Below are 18262 nucleotides of genomic sequence, written 5' to 3' on the forward strand. Positions count from 1 at the left end.
ACTGAACTCAGGATGGGGCCACCCGAGGAAACATGCCTCAGGGCGGCCTAACTGCAGGTCTGTCCTGCTGGCGCGTGCAAGTGCATGCAGTCTATACCGACATTTCAACAAGCCAAGAGGAGCCCAGGATGGGGCTGGAGTGATAGCACAGCAGGGAAGGTGATTGCCTTGCACGGGGCAGACCCAGGTTCGAGTCCCAGCATCCCATATGGCACCCTGAGCACCGCCAGGAGTAACTCCTGAGTGCAGCACCAGGAGTAACCCCTGTGCATTGCCAAGTGTGACCCCTGTCACTGTCCTCCCATTGTTCATCTATTTTGCTCAAGCGGGCCCAGTAACGTCTCCATTTTGAGTCTTGTTACTGTGTTTGCCATATAGAACACGTCACGGGTAGCTTGCCAGACTTTGCCATGCAGGCAAGATACTCTACGAAAAAGAAAAAGAAAAGTCAAAAGAAAAAGAAAAACAAAAACAAAAACAAGATCCCAGGAATCATTTCAGCATGGAAGTTTGCTTGAGGCCGGAGACAGCTCCAACGGCTTCTTTCCTTTCTGTTTCCTTTCTCTGATTTTTGGGCCAAACCTGTCAGTGCTCAAGGCTTATTCCTGGCTCTGTGCTCTGGGCTAATTCTTGGCAGTGACTGGGGGAACCATATGTGGTCCTGGGGACCAAACTCACCCTAACTGCTGTACTGCCTCTAGCTCCAAGTTGGTTCCTTTCAAAAAATCATCTCCTCCACTTTCAACACAAATCCCGACGTGTCTACACACAATCAGCTCCACTGCTGTGGGTCCAGAGAGACGGGTCATCGGGGGCAGCGCATGCTCAAGTCCAGCTGTCTGTTCCTCTGAGCACTGCCCCGTGTGGGCCCTGAGCACTGTGGGGTGGGTGCTGAGAATCATAAAGCAACAAGAAGAACTCCTGCATCGGAGAATGTGGGGAGAGAAAGTGACCGACGGAAGAAAAATACTTCTTGGATGCTTTCCAAATCCTAAGCCCCTCGGAACAGCCCGGGCACCAGCGTCTGGAGACAGCACGCCACGGTGGCCGCGGGACCCGGGGCCTGAGCACATGCTGAGATACACGAGGTCGGCAAGACCTCGCATTCCAGCTCAAAGCAGAGGAGCAGCCGCTGGCCCAGGCAGCCTGCACGCAGCTCCTGCACGGGCCTGCCATCGCCCTCGGTCCAGCCACGGGCGCAGAGCTGGGGGGTTATGGGGAAGCCCAATTTATCCTTGTTTTTCAGATTTCTCTTAATTTTTTCTTTTTTGGTGGGGTCACACCCAGCAATGCACAGGAGTCACTAGTGGCTCTGCACTCAGGAATTACTCCTGGTGGTGCTCAGGGGACACTATGGGATGCTGGGAATCGAACCCGGGCTGAGCCACGTGCAAGGAAAATGCCCTACCCGCTGTACTATCACTCCAGCCCTCTCCCTTAATTAAATGTTTGATCAGAAGTAAGTGTGTGATGTGAAGAGACTGTGAGCTCCCAAAACGCCTTCCCCCCGGAGGCACCCCACAAGCCCCATCTCTCACACCTCCGCACCAGCCACCCCAGCACCTCTGCCAGATCCCTCGAGGGACTTGCAGAAGCACCAGGAGGTGGGGACCCCTCGCACGGGGTGCTCCCGTGCCAGTGAAAGCTCGGAGCAGGAGTCTGGGGAGGGACTGTGTGTGTGGCATCACCCCCAGCCGCTGCCAGGCACAGCCCCGGTGGCCCCAGGGCCACGGACTGGCCCCACAGAGCAGAAAATCACCGAGATCAGCCCCACAGTGACTTGGGCACTGCTTACGACTGTCCCCACAAAAGGAAGCAACTTAAGAAGTTATCCTTTGGAACAACTGGTAAAAAACAAACCGGAAAAAACCCCATAATCATTAAAGAGCAGAAAAACGCTTTGTGTGTGGAAATGCCTCCATGTGTGGTCCTGTTCTGCTTCCGTGGCCGCTGTCACTGAGCCACGCATTCACCACTGCAGTGACATACACACTAACACACACGAACACACACACATACACACACACACACACACACACGCCATCGCAATTCACTCTGCGATAACCAGCTTGGCACACTGGACAGACAGCACTGTCTGGACTTGGCCAACACTCAGCAGCTGCAGGGCTCTGTGTCCCCAGAGAGACCCCATGCAGTTAGCTGCATCCCCGTCCTTCCAGACCGGGGCTCTATCCCCAGGGCTGTTTCCCCAGCCCCCGGCCAGGGCCACTCCTGAAGTCGCCGGAGTTACCCCTCTTGCGGCCTAGGGCTCCCTGTTCTGAAGAAAAGACACAATCAGACTGTGGGAAACTTCTCAGACTGTATCCCAGCAGGAGATACTCCCGGCTCAGTGCTCACTGGACGAGGCAGGAGCGCGGATGGAACCGAGCGCTGGCTGTGCGCCTGGCACTAGCCCCGTGAGCTTTCCTAGCCCCCACTCAGATCTGAAATGCTACAGAATCTAACACCCGGGGCCAAAGTCCCCTGACCTCAGACCCAGGCACCCCTCAGAAACGCTCTATTCCTCACGCCTTCCTGGGCGGCCTGAGCAGCGGGGCTGCACACCACATGGCCCTCTGCACAAGGCCTTCGCCTCAGTTTCCCCGATGGTGTCCTGGCTCGAGCTCGCTTTAACCTTGGGCTGAAAGTCAGTGCCTGACATTTTCAAGTATTCTGACTTATACACAAATGCCACACCTTTAAAAACAGACACTTTTGAGATTGATTTTACTCAGCTAACTTATTAGTAAATGATGTCGCTTCACTTACTGTTCTGGAAGCCATAAATTTCATCGACGAGTCCTTTGTATGTCAGCTGAGTCGCAAGGGGCGTTAATGAATCCACATTTCAATCAAGCAACAATAGGTTATCAAAAACAGGAAATATTGAATTCTGATTTTCTGTATTTGGAGGATCTGGGTGGAAGATGCTCGACTCCAATTCGAGTAGGCTTGGAGGTCTCGGCCCCGGAACCCGCGTGGCTTTGTCCCTCTGCCAGTACCTTCATTTTTGCGGAGAGTGGTCTCAGCATGGTGGTGGCTGGTCCTGGAGGTCTTCGGCTGCCGGAGCCCTGGTCGGGGCGGGGAGGAAAGCTCGACCCGCTCCCCTCCAAGGGGTCCCGGCGAGGGACACCCAGGCGCGGGGGCAAAAGACTGCACTGTTCTCGTCCGGGATCTGGATTTTATAGTCTCTGAGTCTTGGCCGCTGATGGTAGGCGGGGCCTACCATCTTATCAGAACTTTTCTTTATGACATTTTATTATCTCATTCCTACTTTGGACAAACTTGCAGGCTATCGAATGTAGCCTGCCCACAGGGCAGAGTCTGGCAAACTCCCCGTGGCGTACCAAATATGCCAAATACCAGTAACAATGATGGGTCTCATTCTCCTAAAGAGCCGTGAATATAATCTCAGGGCTAGGATGAAAGAGACATTACTGGGGCCTGCTCGAGGCAATCGACGATTAACAGGATGATGAAATGAAATGAAAAATGACTTTCTGTAAACTCTCTGCTCATCCTCATCATCATATTGGCCACTTGCTGGGAACAAAGTACAGAGTCAGGGAGAGCCTTTTTAGCAATGGGCGGATTTTAAAATGAAGCTAAAAAGACCCCGGCAATCCAAAATTTAAAAATAAGGCGGAAAAAAATGGAACAATAAAATAAAGCAAGATAGGCCTGAGACAGTATGGTGGGTAGGATGCTTGCCATGCAGGTGTCTGACACAGGTTCAATTCCTGGCACCACGTACGATCCCTCAAACCCTGCCAGGAGTGAGCCCCGAGCACTGCAGGGTATGGAGAGGGCGGGAGGAGGGAGAGGGCGAGAGAGGGAGGGAGAGTAGGGATGGAAAAGAAAAGATAAAGAACAGAAAAGAGAAAAGGAAAGAGGGCTGGGAGACAGCAGAGGGGCCAGGGGTCACGCCTTGCACGCAGACAGACTCATTTTGGTGGCCCGAGCACAGAGCCAAGAGCACTGCGAGGTGGAGCCCCAAACCCCACCCGCAGGAGAGAGGCCTCTCTCCCCGCCCCGGCTCACCCTGGCGCACTCGCCCTTGCCGAAGATCTAGGGGATGGTCCCGTACAGGCCAGCAGCTTCATCAGGCCCTTGGTCGCGTGGTACAGGCCCGTCTGGTCGCTGTCCAGGTAGCACTCCTGTGGGAGAGGGCCAGGCGCGTGGGCACAGGCTCTGTGAGTCAGCACCGAGGCCCCAAGGCAGCACCTCTACTGGGGGTGAGCATTGCTGGGCGGGCGAGGAAAGGCTGGCCTCCGCCTGCCCGCGTGACCACACAGCAGAACACTCTGGGCTTGTGGAAGGGCAGGCAGCCTCTCCCACATACAGCAGCGAGTGTCACAGGGGACAGCAGGAGGGCAGCCACGGTCTCGGAGAAGGGCCACAAGGTCCATTTAACACACAGACAAAAAGAAAAATCTTTGGCCCAGAAAGAGCAAAGACCACGCACGCGCCGCCCAGCCGGGTGGTTCAGCAGGGCTGACAGAGCACACATGGTCCCCAGCGGGGCCTCAAGATCTCTCCTGTGCCTCAATCCCTTCACCCAGCAAGTGCGGAGAGCAGAGGAGGGAAATCACGCAACACGCTTCACCTGCACTCCACCTGATGGGGCGGCACTGCTGGTGCCCATCGCGGGACTCTCTTTTTATCTTTTTTCTTTTTGGGTCACACCCGGCAATGCACTGGGGTTACTCCTGGCTCATGCACTCAGGAATTACTCCTAGTGGTGCTCGGGGGACCATATGGGATGCTGGGAATCGAACCCGTGTCGGCCACATGCAAGGCAAACGCCCTACCTGCTGTGCTATTGCTCCAGCCCCTCATCGTGGAATCTTTGACCCTGTCTAAGGCAGCAGCCAACAGGCGTGCACCGCAGAGGCGTGAGGACGAGGGGTGCAGACTGAGGGCGGGGTAGAGAGGGAGACCTCCCAGAGAGCCTGGCCCAGATTGAGCATAACATCCCCAAAGATCATGTAGGATGTCTCTGCCAAGTCTGGGGTGCAGCCTCACACTTCAGTCCAAAATATCCTGGTCGGGATGTCGAAAGAGTCCTCAGAAAACGACCAGAATCTCCGCATTGGAGCAGAGCAGAGAGGAAGATTCAGTGGAAGGAAAGCATTAGGGGGCCTCTTTCAAACTGCTCAGGGGCCCAGGTGACTGTTCAGAGTGGGAACTGTGTCTGCCTGCGGACAGCTAAGCCGGCTCCTGCCCGGCCCTGCCCAGCCCGGAGCACCCAAACAAAACATTCATTTTGAAAAACGGCGTATTACTACAGAGACACCTCTAACAACTCCCACCCGGCGAGGCTCAGGGGATACCCCTGGCTCAGCACTCAGGAATTATTCTGGTGGTGCTTCGGGGACCATATGGGATGCCGGGGATTGAACCTGGGTCAGCTGCGTACAAGGCAAATGCCCTCCGAATGTACATAGCTCCAGCCCTTGCAATTCCTCTTTAAAAGCCCCTAGGGTCATAACTGGTGGTGTGTGGGTCCCTCCTGTCCTGAACCCGGGGCTCCCCAGGTGATGCTGGGGCTCTAGCCCTCTAAGCTATCTCCACACCACCCAGAATTCCGTAAGTAAAGTGAAAAAAGTAAAGGCCCGCCCGTTGTTCGTCCATTTGCTCGAGCGGGCCCAGTAAGGTCTCCATTGGAGACTTTGTTGTTACTGAGTTTGGCATATCGAATACGTCACGGGGAGCTTGCCAGGCTCTGCCGGGCGGGCGAGATACGCTTGGTAGCTTGCCGGGCTCTCCGAGAGGGGCGGGTCGGCCATGTTGGCTGCGTGCAACGCAAACACCCTGCCACTGTAATATCACTCCAGCCATAATTCCGTATTAAAAAAAAAATTTGTTTACGTTAACCACAGGGGCCGATGGCACAGCGAGGCCCGGGTTCTTTCTCTTAAGGTGCTGCTGAGACCAACATGCTGAGGGGAAAGGGTGCCCGGAAATCTGGTGATGCACCTGCGTTCTAGAAAGGTCGTGTCTTGAGACCAGCAGCAGCAGTACCACAAATCAACGCACACACCCAAGAAAGCAGGGAAATGCGGTCACATCTCAAACACACCTGCACAAGCTTCCAATGGCAGAGGGCGCAGAGGGTGCAGACAGGCACCGGAAGCGTTGGGGAAGTGCACGGGTTCAGGCTGACTCCCTGGCTTGGCACTGGGGGTGACACTTGGCGGGGCTTGGGGGACCGTATGGGGTGCTTGGGAACGAACCCGGGTCTGCCAGGGGCAAGGCAAGTGCCCTACCCACCTTACTATCTCTCTGGCCCTGGTATGCTGTTTTTAGAAGACATTATCAAGCCGATGTGTTTCCCCCTTGCATCTTCCCCTTCATTCCAGTATTTATTTTCCCTTTCCCTCCCTTTCTCGCTGAGGCTGAGGGACGCACACTCTAGATAGTGGTTACCCACTTGGGGGGTGGGGGGTCTCACTCGGCCTGCCAGAACTCCAGCCATGCCCAATTTTCCCTATTTCCAGTGAAGAATATGCCATAGGAAAAACATCTGATTGAAAACTCACATAAATCAATGCTTTTGGGTCTACAGATACTCTTAAGGGACTCAGCATGGAGAAACCTCACCGCACAGAAGATAGAGCCAGAGTTCTGGCCCGGGCGCCCCTAAGAGCCAAGCTGACACTTCGAATGAGAAATTTTTCAGAAGTGCTCCCTGTCATAAAGATAGTAAACAAAACATATAAAATCATATTTGTAAACAAAAATCCACCTTTCAGAAAAAGACAACATTTATAAAAGAAAATGTCCCGGGGACCCCACAGATAGTATAGTGCGAAGGTGCTTCCCAGGCATCAAAGAGTCAAATATGGACCGCTGGGGACCACCAAGAGTAATCCCTGAGCATCACCAGGTGAAGCCCCAAGCAAAAACCAAAGCAAAGCAAACAAATAAATATGTGCTGAAAATAACCAGTAGGAAACAGGCTGGGACGGGCGTGTGGGAGAAACAGAATTTCCCGCACACCCTGCACCCAGCCCTGAGGTCACACTGCAGAACCTCAAGAGTTTGAGTGAAAAATGTAAGCAATTTTATTTCTAAAAATGAGAATGTAAGAAAAGAGTCTTCAGGTCTTGCCAAGACTCAATCAAGGGGAAAGGCGGGTCACGAAAACAAAATCACTCACAAACCTACGTTTCTTCTGCAGGCACCTGGGCAGCGGCTGCCACTCCTCGAAGTGGGGACCTGGGAGGATGTGCAGAAATTCCTCGATTCTGCGCCAACCAGGCTGGGAGAGCAGCTGGCCAGCCGCATGCTGAGGGAGGCATAGCCGAGATGTCCGTGGGGTTCTGCGGGGGATTCGAGAGCGACACCTGGAGTCAACCAACTCCTCTCTGCCAATGGGCCATGGGATCTCTTTTTGTTGGTTTGTTTCGGCGGAGGCCATACCCTGCGGTGCTCAGGGCTCCCTCCTGGTGCTGCACTCAGGGATCACAACCTGGGTTGGCTGCATTAAAGGCAAACGTCCTCCACGCTGCCATCCTGGATTTGACTTTGGGGAGGAACACAGTGTGCTCCAGCCTACCCTGCTCAGCCCTGCCATCTCCACCCTCTACCCAATTTCCCAATCTCTCTCTTCTCTCCTTCTCTCTCTCTCTCTCTCCCCCACCCCCGCCCTTACAGCTTTATGGATCAGACCTGGTGGTGCAGAGCTGACGCATGGCTCTGCCCTCACCTCTCCTGGCCCTGAGTCCTGTCTCAAACCAATCTCAGAAAGCTGCTTGGTAACCCTGTGTGCTGGAAGGTGCCAGTGCCCGGCAGCACGTGCAGAGGGCAGGTGCGTGGCCAAACCCCAGCACCGCTGGGTCTGAACATTCAACTGTCTGCCCGGGAAAGATTCCATCCGACCCCCACAGAAGAAAAACTGTTCATCGATTTGGTGAGAAACTTCTCCTATAGAAACTTGGCCCACAGGGGGGAGGGAATGTGGAGAGCTCTAAGCCCAGCCAAGCTACTCTCAGGCATTCTTCCAGGGGGCGAGGCCCCAGGGCACAGCCAAGCCCAAATCTCCCAAGGGTGAGAGTGACAGCCCCCAGCATCACAGTCACCCCCAGTCTGAAACCCCCCCTCTCTCACAGTGACTCTGAGTCCAGCAGCCCCAACTGCCCACAGTGAGTCAGTTGTGTTGGTCCCCAATCCTCTTACTTGAGGCTGGCCTTTTCCCTGACCAGAGGCTTCCTTGAGTCCAGACCAGCCTTCCCCTGCCCTGAGGCCTAAGTAGACAAGGGCCCCCGTTTCCCACCCCCCAGCCCCCATTTTCAAAGAGCATCCCCCAAAAAGCCCCTCTCAGTCCTGGCTTCTGCAAGGGCAGCGCCTTCCCACCAGCAGGATGCCACACCACTGGGGAACTGTGTGTGTGTATATCTATGTATGGGTCTGTGTGTGTATGTTGGTCCGCATGCATGTGCGTGAAGGCTCAGCTCGCCTATTAGATGGCGTGCATGTGCATGCGTGTGCATGAAGACTCGGCTCACCTGCTCATTCACATCGTCCATCCAGAGGCGCAGGGTCTTCCGGATGGTGGGGTAGCTGTTCCTGCCCCACTGCTGGGGCCGCAGCAGCCCGGCCTTCTCCAGGTTCTGTAACGTCAGGATGTGCTCGTAGCCATATGTCTGCCAGAGAAGATGGGGAGCCTGCTAGATCTCCCACTTCCGAAGAGGGAGCGAACATTTTCATTCTCATTTTGATACTATTGATTTTGAGTCATAGCCGGCAGCATGCAAGACAAGTGCCTTACCCCTTTCTAGCTCTTGGTTTGTTTGGTTTTTTTTGTTTGTTTGTTTGTTTTGCTTTTCAGGTCACACCCGGCGATCCTCAGGGGTTACTCCTGGATTTGCACTCAGGAATCACTCCTGGCGGTGCTCAGGAAAACGTATGGGATGCTGGGAATCGAACCAGGGTCGGCTGCGTGCAAGGCAAACGCCCTACCCGCTGTGCTATTGCTCCAGCCCCTTTCTAGCTCTTTGGACCCCACATTTTCACTTTAAAGTCAGAATGCATGGGCCCACCGTAAGGAAGATAGATGACAGTGTACTGAAATAACTGAGTAAGAAAAGGAGGCCAACCACACCTCCTGACGTGCTATTGTCCAGATGTCTCCTTTGTTTTGTTTGCTTTTGCCCGCCCCCCCCACTTCCTGTGCTCAGGGATCAGTGCTGGTGGGGCTCAGGGAACCCATATGGGTGCCGGGGATCGAGCCCAGGTGGGCACATGCAAGGCCAACTGCCTTTTTAATAAATTTCTTCCTTGGCAAATGAGTCACTTAGAAACACTGACCTGGAGAATTTCTCTTTTGTAATAATCCAGAACCTTCTGCTTGACCCCACTGTTGCACACCGACTGCAGGCAAATGAGCCTGAGCACCTTGATGAGTGGATGCTTCTGGGCGATGCAGTCCTCCATGTAACTGTTGACCTAGAGTTGTGGCAGATTCATGTGTGAGAGCCGGGTCTGGGCCTGCAGTCCTGGGCGTTCCCCGGCCCCTGAGAGGCCCAATCAAGGAGAGGCTGGAGATTGGCTCACGCTCCTGCCCACACTCCCTGGACAACCTAAGCTCCAGGGGCTACGGGCGGGTGCAACTGTCCCACTTGTCAGCGACACCTGAGCAGCATCAGTAAAGTAGCAGGGACTGTGGGGAATTTGGGCGCTTGCTTGCTGCAAGTGAGAATGCGGGATTTATTGACAGGCAGACAGGAAAAGGGATCATATAACCCATGCTCTTAAATAATCCCTGATGGGCTTCAATAGTCTTGGGCTTCAGGGCTGGGTCTTGTTTCTCTGAGGACAGCAAACAGCAATGGAACACATGCGCGCGCGCACACACACACACACACACACACACACACACACACACACACACCACGCCCGGTCAACAGAAACCTATCCCTTGGCAGAATCTCTTTCCGCACATTTTGCACTGCTCTGACAGGTATTTATTTAGGCCAGACACAGGAATCAAAGCGATTCCTTTCCTACCTCGAGTTCTGTTTGCCAATCTCGTTAACTATCGGCTAAAACAGTTTTAGTGTTCACGTACCTGATCAGTGTCTATTCCAGACATAAACTCCTGCTCGACGGTTAACATATCAAAGAAGTCTTCAGACGCTGAAACATAATTAACACACGAGCAACTCAGAAGTGGGAGAAATGCTCATTTCTCCCAAAGGCATGCAAAGTAGCAAGCAAGCACCAAGTTTAAGTCATCACCAGGAAGGCACATTCCAGAACAGAGAGGCTGACAGCCTGTGCCCCGAGGTGTGCCTAGACACAGAGCCCCAGGGCCTGGGCCCTAGCAGCTTCCCCTTCACACTAATTAAAGCAATTTCCCAAGGGCATTTTACTTTGGTTACTTTGGGGGCCACTCCCGGTGGTGCTCAGGGATCACTCCTGGCAGGCTTCGGAGACCATATGGGACTCCGGGATCCAACCCGGGCCGGCTGTGTGCCAGGCACTGCAGTACCGCTCCAACTCCAGCTCCTCGCCACATCAGACTGAAACCAACCTCAGCAAGTATTGCCAGGTCTGGCGAAGCAGTGCTGGCGCCACCCAGAGCCTGGGAGAGTCCTGCTGCACCACCTGACCCCGCAGAACCCAACAGTCACACTCGGAACATTTCTGTGAGGACACAGCGGCTGGCACAGGGAACAATGCACAAGTGAAAAAGTAGCCGGGGGGCCCCCCCAGAAGTAGCAGGGAGCCAGTGACACACCCTGAGCCTGAGCCCGGGACAGGGCACTCACTCGTTACGTCCCTGATGAGCTTAGCGATGGAGGTGTGGTTGGCCAGGGAGCCCCGTGTCACCTGCATGTGGGGTAGCTGGGAGACAATCTGCTTGATCTCGGCCACCGTCTTGACATTGTGCCTTTCCTGAGGGAGGGGAGAAGGTCACGACAGTACTGGGTACAGCACTCAGGGCCTCGAACACCTGTGTGTGTGCGTGTGCACACACGCACACACACAGATACACGCACACACACACACACACACGCACACACACACACACACACACACACACACACACACACACACACGGGGCATGCCCCAGACACAGCCAAAGCAGTGCTGGGAATGCACCCAGGCCACCCACCCTCCCACGCCCCCCCCCCCCCACACACACAATGTGCCCCAGCTCCAGCTCTGGTTGCCAAGAGTGCATTTTTAAGAATTTGGGTCTTTGGGTTGCCCAGGGCATGTTTGAATCACGTGCAAGGCAGTGCCCCGGCTTTCCTCCTGGCCTGGCACTCAGGGATCACTCCTGGCATGCACCGGGACCACATGGAAGGCTGGGGAGTGAGTCCAGGTCAGCTGCATGCAAGGTAAGCGCCTTACCTGCTGTGCTATCACTCCGGCTCCCCCAACTTAATTTTTAGTGTGAGAAATGGACACAAAACGAATTAGGCTATAACCAGATCCCACAGCCACAGGAAAATAGAAAAGGCAGGTTGGTGGGTCCAGGTACTGCGACAGCCACATCCTGCAGCACTGGGAGACCATGTGGACGGGAGGGAGCCCAGGGCCCACGCAGGCCACACCTGACACTGCATGGTCCCTGCCAGGGATGTGGAGCTCAGCAAACTGTGCCTTGAAGCCACAAAAGCTAACGCTCGTATAGCCTGAGACCTCAACAATAGCAAATCAAGTGTAAAACGTTTCCTGGGTCCAAGCTATACAGTGTGGGAGGTGCTTGCTCAGTGCCCGGCCTCCCCACAGAACCCCGAGGCCTGCCAGGAGCCAGCCCTGAGCACTGGCAGCGGGAAGGGAGGGAACTGGACACCATGGCGAGCTCGGAGCTGGAACAGTGAATGCCTGACACTTCTTATCCATAGCTTTATAAGAAGCAAAACCCAAGTGAGACAAAAGCAACTTCAGAAATACAACAACCATGGCGTCAGAGTGACAGAACAGTGGCGAGGTGCTTGCCTTGCATGCGGCCAGCCTGGGTTCGATCCCCAGCATCCCATGTGGTTGCCTCAGCCCACCAGAAGTGATCCCTGAGCGCAGAGCCAGGAGTTAGCCCTGAGCACCTCTGGGTGTGCCTCCCCTCAAAAAACAAACAAAAAAAAAACCCCAAAGAAATACAAATACTGATATTGTGGAGATAACTCCTAAAAAAGATGAAATCAGGAAATCACCCTTCAAGGGAAAAAGTGATTTTTAAAAACTTCCCCCAGAGTTAAAAAATTCAGCTTCTATCATTTTACTGATTCAGGTTTCAAAAGTGAGCTGAACCCAAACTAAATGAGCAGCAGGAGGGCGCGAGGTGCTAACGAAGCTGGGGGCCGGGGACTGTGCTCTCATTATCACACGCCTTCCCAGCCTGCTCCGGCTGAACCCGAATTCCCTAGATGCAGGAGCTAGTGGAGATGCCGCCACCACCAGCAGCTGGGAGGAAGGAGGGAGGGACAGGGAGTGCAGATGATGACTGGCAAAGGACCTGACACCAGGAGAGGGCCTGGCACCACCTTTCCCCGGGCGCCCACAGCCCGCCTGCCGCCTGGCGCCAGGCCCCAGTCACCTCAAAGGCGGCCAAGATCACCTTGGCCTTCTTGCTGAGCACGGCGCCCACGGCGTTGAAGTTGCGGTCTTGGATCTCAGCGTAGAGCTCCTCGGCTGAGTTCAGCGGTACCTTCTTGGACTCTGTGGGCAGGTCCTGCCCGTCACCCTGCCTCTTCAGGGCGAATTTCTTGGGTGGCAGCTTTACATGACCTGCACGGGAGGGGACACCCAAGTGAGACTCCAGAGACTTCCTGTCAGGGGAGAGCACTGGGCTTTGAGTCACTAGATGCGTACGAGCGTAGGACGCTCACGCTTTTCACGCACGGCTTCCCTGGCCTGGCCCGCGGGACGCCTCCTGCCACTGCCAGCCCGAACTGAACTCAGGATGGGGCCACCCGAGGAAACATGCCTCAGGGCGGCCTAACTGCAGGTCTGTCCTGCTGGCGCGTGCAAGTGCATGCAGTCTATACCGACATTTCAACAAGCCAAGAGGAGCCCAGGATGGGGCTGGAGTGATAGCACAGCAGGGAAGGTGATTGCCTTGCACGGGGCAGACCCAGGTTCGAGTCCCAGCATCCCATATGGCCCCCTGAGCACCGCCAGGAGTAACTCCTGAGTGCAGCGCCAGGAGTAACCCCTGTGCATTGCCAAGTGTGACCCCTGTCACTGTCCTCCCATTGTTCATCGATTTTGCTCAAGCGGGCCCAGTAACGTCTCCATTTTGAGACTTGTTACTGTATTTGCCATATAGAACACGTCACGGGTAGCTTGCCAGACTTTGCCATGCAGGCAAGATACTCTACGAAAAAGAAAAAGAAAAGTCAAAAGAAAAAGAAAAACAAAAACAAAAACAAGATCCCAGGAATCATTTCAGCATGGAAGTTTGCTTGAGGCCGGAGACAGCTCCAACGGCTTCTTTCCTTTCTGTTTCCTTTCTCTGATTTTTGGGCCAAACCTGTCAGTGCTCAAGGCTTATTCCTGGCTCTGTGCTCTGGGCTAATTCTTGGCAGTGACTGGGGGAACCATATGTGGTCCTGGGGACCAAACTCACCCTAACTGCTGCACTGCCTCTAGCTCCAAGTTGGTTCCTTTCAAAAAATCATCTCCTCCACTTTCAACACAAATCCCGACGTGTCTACACACAATCAGCTCCACTGCTGTGGGTCCAGAGAGACGGGTCATCGGGGGCAGCACACGCTCAAGTCCAGCTGTCTGTTCCTCTGAGCACTGCCCCGTGTGGGCCCTGAGCACTGTGTGGTGGGTGCTGAGAATCATAAAGCAACAAGAAGAACTCCTGCATCGGAGAATGTGGGGAGAGAAAGTGACCGACGGAAGAAAAATACTTCTTGGATGCTTTCCAAATCCTAAGCCCCTCGGAACAGCCCGGGCACCAGCGTCTGGAGACAGCACGCCACGGTGGCCGCGGGACCCGGGGCCTGAGCACATGCTGAGATACACGAGGTCGGCAAGACCTCGCATTCCAGCTCAAAGCAGAGGGGCAGCCGCTGGCCCACGCAGCCTGCACGCAGCTCCTGCACGGGCCTGCCATCGCCCTCGGTCCAGCCACGGGCGCAGAGCTGGGGGGTTATGGGGAAGCCCAATTTATCCTTGTTTTTCAGATTTCTCTTAATTTTTTCTTTTTTGGGGGGGTCACACCCAGCAATGCACAGGAGTCACTAGTGGCTCTGCACTCAGGAATTACTCCTGGTGGTGCTCAGGGGACACTATGGGATGCTGGGAATCGAACCCGGGCTGAGCCGCGTGCAAGGAAAATGCCCTACCCGCTGTACTATCACTCCAGCCCTCTCCCTTAATTAAATGTTTCATCAGAAGTAAGTGTGTGATGTGAAGAGACTGTGAGCTCCCAAAACGCCTTCCCCCCGGAGGCACCCCACAAGCCCCATCTCTCACACCTCCGCACCAGCCACCCCAGCACCTCTGCCAGATCCCTCGAGGGACTTGCAGAAGCACCAGGATGTGGGGACCCCTCGCACGGGGTGCTCCCGTGCCAGTGAAAGATCGGAGCAGGAGTCTGGGGAGGGACTGTGTGTGTGGCATCACCCCCAGCCGCTGCCAGGCACAGCCCCGGTGGCCCCAGGGCCACGGACTGGCCCCACAGAGCAGAAAATCACCGAGATCAGCCCCACAGTGACTTGGGCACTGCTTACGACTGTCCCCACAAAAGGAAGCAACTTAAGAAGTTATCCTTTGGAACAACTGGTAAAAAACAAACCGGAAAAAACCCCATAATCATTAAAGAGCACAAAAACGCTTTGTGTGTGGAAATGCCTCCATGTGTGGTCCTGTTCTGCTTCCGTGGCCGCTGTCACTGAGCCACGCATTCACCACTGCAGTGACATACACACTAACACACACGAACACACACACATACACACACACACACACACACACACACACACGCCATCGCAATTCACTCTGCGATAACCAGCTTGGCACACTGGACAGACAGCACTGTCTGGACTTGGCCAACACTCAGCAGCTGCAGGGCTCTGTGTCCCCAGAGAGACCCCATGCAGTTAGCTGCATCCCCGTCCTTCCAGACCGGGGCTCTATCCCCAGGGCTGTTTCCCCAGCCCCCGGCCAGGGCCACTCCTGAAGTCGCCGGAGTTACCCCTCTTGCGGCCTAGGGCTCCCTGTTCTGAAGAAAAGACACAATCAGACTGTGGGAAACTTCTCAGACTGTATCCCAGCAGGAGATACTCCCGGCTCAGTGCTCACTGGACGAGGCAGGAGCGCGGATGGAACCGAGCGCTGGCTGTGCGCCTGGCACTAGCCCCGTGAGCTTTCCTAGCCCCCACTCAGATCTGAAATGCTACAGAATCTAACACCCGGGGCCAAAGTCCCCTGACCTCAGACCCAGGCACCCCTCAGAAACGCTCTATTCCTCACGCCTTCCTGGGCGGCCTGAGCAGCGGGGCTGCACACCGCATGGCCCTCTGCACAAGGCCTTCGCCTCAGTTTCCCCGATGGTGTCCTGGCTCGAGCTCGCTTTAACCTTGGGCTGAAAGTCAGTGCCTGACATTTTCAAGTATTCTGACTTATACACAAATGCCACACCTTTAAAAACAGACACTTTTGAGATTGATTTTACTCAGCTAACCTATTAGTAAATGATGTCGCTTCACTTACTGTTCTGGAAGCCATAAATTTCATCGACGAGTCCTTTGTATGTCAGCTGAGTCGCAAGGGGCGTTAATGAATCCACATTTCAATCAAGCAACAATAGGTTATCAAAAACAGGAAATATTGAATTCTGACTTTCTGTATTTGGAGGATCTGGGTGGAAGATGCTCGACTCCAATTCGAGTAGGCTTGGAGGTCTCGGCCCCGGAACCCGCGTGGCTTTGTCCCTCTGCCAGTACCTTCATTTTTGCAGAGAGTGGTCTCAGCATGGTGGTGGCTGGTCCTGGAGGTCTTCGGCTGCCGGAGCCCTGGTCGGGGCGGGGAGGAAAGCTCGACCCGCTCCCCTCCAAGGGGTCCCGGCGAGGGACACCCAGGCGCGGGGCAAAAGACTGCACTGTTCTCGTCCGGGATCTGGATTTTATAGTCTCTGAGTCTTGGCCGCTGATGGTAGGCGGGGCCTACCATCTTATCAGAACTTTTCTTTATGACATTTTATTATCTCATTCCTACTTTGGACAAACTTGCAGGCTATCGAATGTAGCCTGCCCACAGGGCAGAGTCTGGCAAACTCCCCGTGGCGTACCAAATATGCCAAATACCAGTAACAATGATGGGTCTCATTCTCCTAAAGAGCCGTGAATATAATCTCAGGGCTAGGATGAAAGAGACATTACTGGGGCCTGCTCGAGGCAATCGACGATTAACAGGATGATGAAATGAAATGAAAAATGACTTTCTGTAAACTCTCTCCTCATCCTCATCATCATATTGGCCACTTGCTGGGAACAAAGTACAGAGTCAGGGAGAGCCTTTTTAGCAATGGGCGGATTTTAAAATGAAGCTAAAAAGACCCCGGCAATCCAAAATTTAAAAATAAGGCGGAAAAAAATGGAACAATAAAATAAAGCAAGATAGGCCCGAGACAGTATGGTGGGTAGGATGCTTGCCTTGCAGGTGGCTGACACAGGTTCAATTCCTGGCACCACGTACGATCCCTCAAACCCTGCCAGGAGTGAGCCCCGAGCACTGCAGGGTATGGAGAGGGCGGGAGGAGGGAGAGGGCGAGAGAGGGAGGGAGAGTAGGGATGGAAAAGAAAAGATAAAGAACAGAAAAGAGAAAAGGAAAGAGGGCTGGGAGACAGCAGAGGGGCCAGGGGTCACGCCTTGCACGCAGACAGACTCATTTTGGTGGCCCGAGCACAGAGCCAAGAGCACTGCGAGGTGGAGCCCCAAACCCCACCCGCAGGAGAGAGGACTCTCTCCCCGCCCCGGCTCACCCTGGCGCACTCGCCCTTGCCGAAGATCTAGGGGATGGTCCCGTACAGGCCAGCAGCTTCATCAGGCCCTTGGTCGCCTGGTACAGGCCCGTCTGGTCGCTGTCCAGGTAGCACTCCTGTGGGAGAGGGCCAGGCGCGTGGGCACAGGCTCTGTGAGTCAGCACCGAGGCCCCAAGGCAGCACCTCTACTGGGGGTGAGCATTGCTGGGCGGGCAAGGAAAGGCTGGCCTCCGCCTGCCCGCGTGACCACACAGCAGAACACTCTGGGCTTGTGGAAGGGCAGGCAGCCTCTCCCACATACAGCAGCGAGTGTCACAGGGGACAGCAGGAGGGCAGCCACGGTCTCGGAGAAGGGCCACAAGGTCCATTTAACACACAGACAAAAAGAAACATCTTTGGCCCAGAAAGAGCAAAGAGCACGCACGCGCCGCCCAGCCGGGTGGTTCAGCAGGGCTGACAGAGCACACATGGTCCCCAGCGGGGCCTCAAGATCTCTCCTGTGCCTCAATCCCTTCACCCAGCAAGTGCGGAGAGCAGAGGAGGGAAATCACGCAACGCGCTTCACCTGCACTCCACCTGATGGGGCGGCACTGCTGGTGCCCATCGCGGGACTCTCTTTTTATCTTTTTTCTTTTTAGGTCACACCCGGCAATGCACTGGGGTTACTCCTGGCTCATGCACTCAGGAATTACTCCTAGTGGTGCTCGGGGGACCATATGGGATGCTGGGAATCGAACCCGTGTCGGCCGCATGCAAGGCAAACGCCCTACGTGCTGTGCTATTGCTCCAGCCCCTCATCGTGGAATCTTTGACCCTGTCTAAGGCAGCAGCCAACAGGCGTGCACCGCAGAGGCGTGAGGACGAGGGGTGCAGACTGAGGGCTGGGTAGAGAGGGAGACCTCCCAGAGAGCCTGGCCCAGATTGAGCATAACATCCCCAAAGATCATGTAGGATGTCTCTGCCAAGTCTGGGGTGCAGCCTCACACTTCAGTCCAAAATATCCTGGTCGGGATGTCGAAAGAGTCCTCAGAAAACGACCAGAATCTCCGCATTGGAGCAGAGCAGAGAGGAAGATTCAGTGGAAGGAAAGCATTAGGGGGCCTCTTTCAAACTGCTCAGGGGCCCAGGTGACTGTTCAGAGTGGGAACTGTGTCTGCCTGCGGACAGCTAAGCCGGCTCCTGCCCGGCCCTGCCCAGCCCCGAGCACCCAAACAAAACATTCATTTTGAAAAACGGCGTATTACTACAGAGACACCTCTAACAACTCCCACCCGGCGAGGCTCAGGGGATACCCCTGGCTCTGCACTCAG

At 54.9% G+C, this 18262-nt stretch overlaps 1 pseudogene; it reads right to left on the reverse strand.

Moving 5' to 3' along the window:
- The window catches only part of LOC130024570 (vacuolar protein sorting-associated protein 33A-like), a 49896-nt pseudogene that overhangs the window by 21463 nt on the left and 10171 nt on the right, over positions 1-18262 (reverse strand).

The sequence above is a fragment of the Sorex fumeus genome, unplaced genomic scaffold, assembly GCF_029834395.1.
Source record: "Sorex fumeus unplaced genomic scaffold, SorFum_2.1 ptg000029l, whole genome shotgun sequence".
NCBI lineage: Eukaryota > Metazoa > Chordata > Mammalia > Eulipotyphla > Soricidae > Sorex > Sorex fumeus.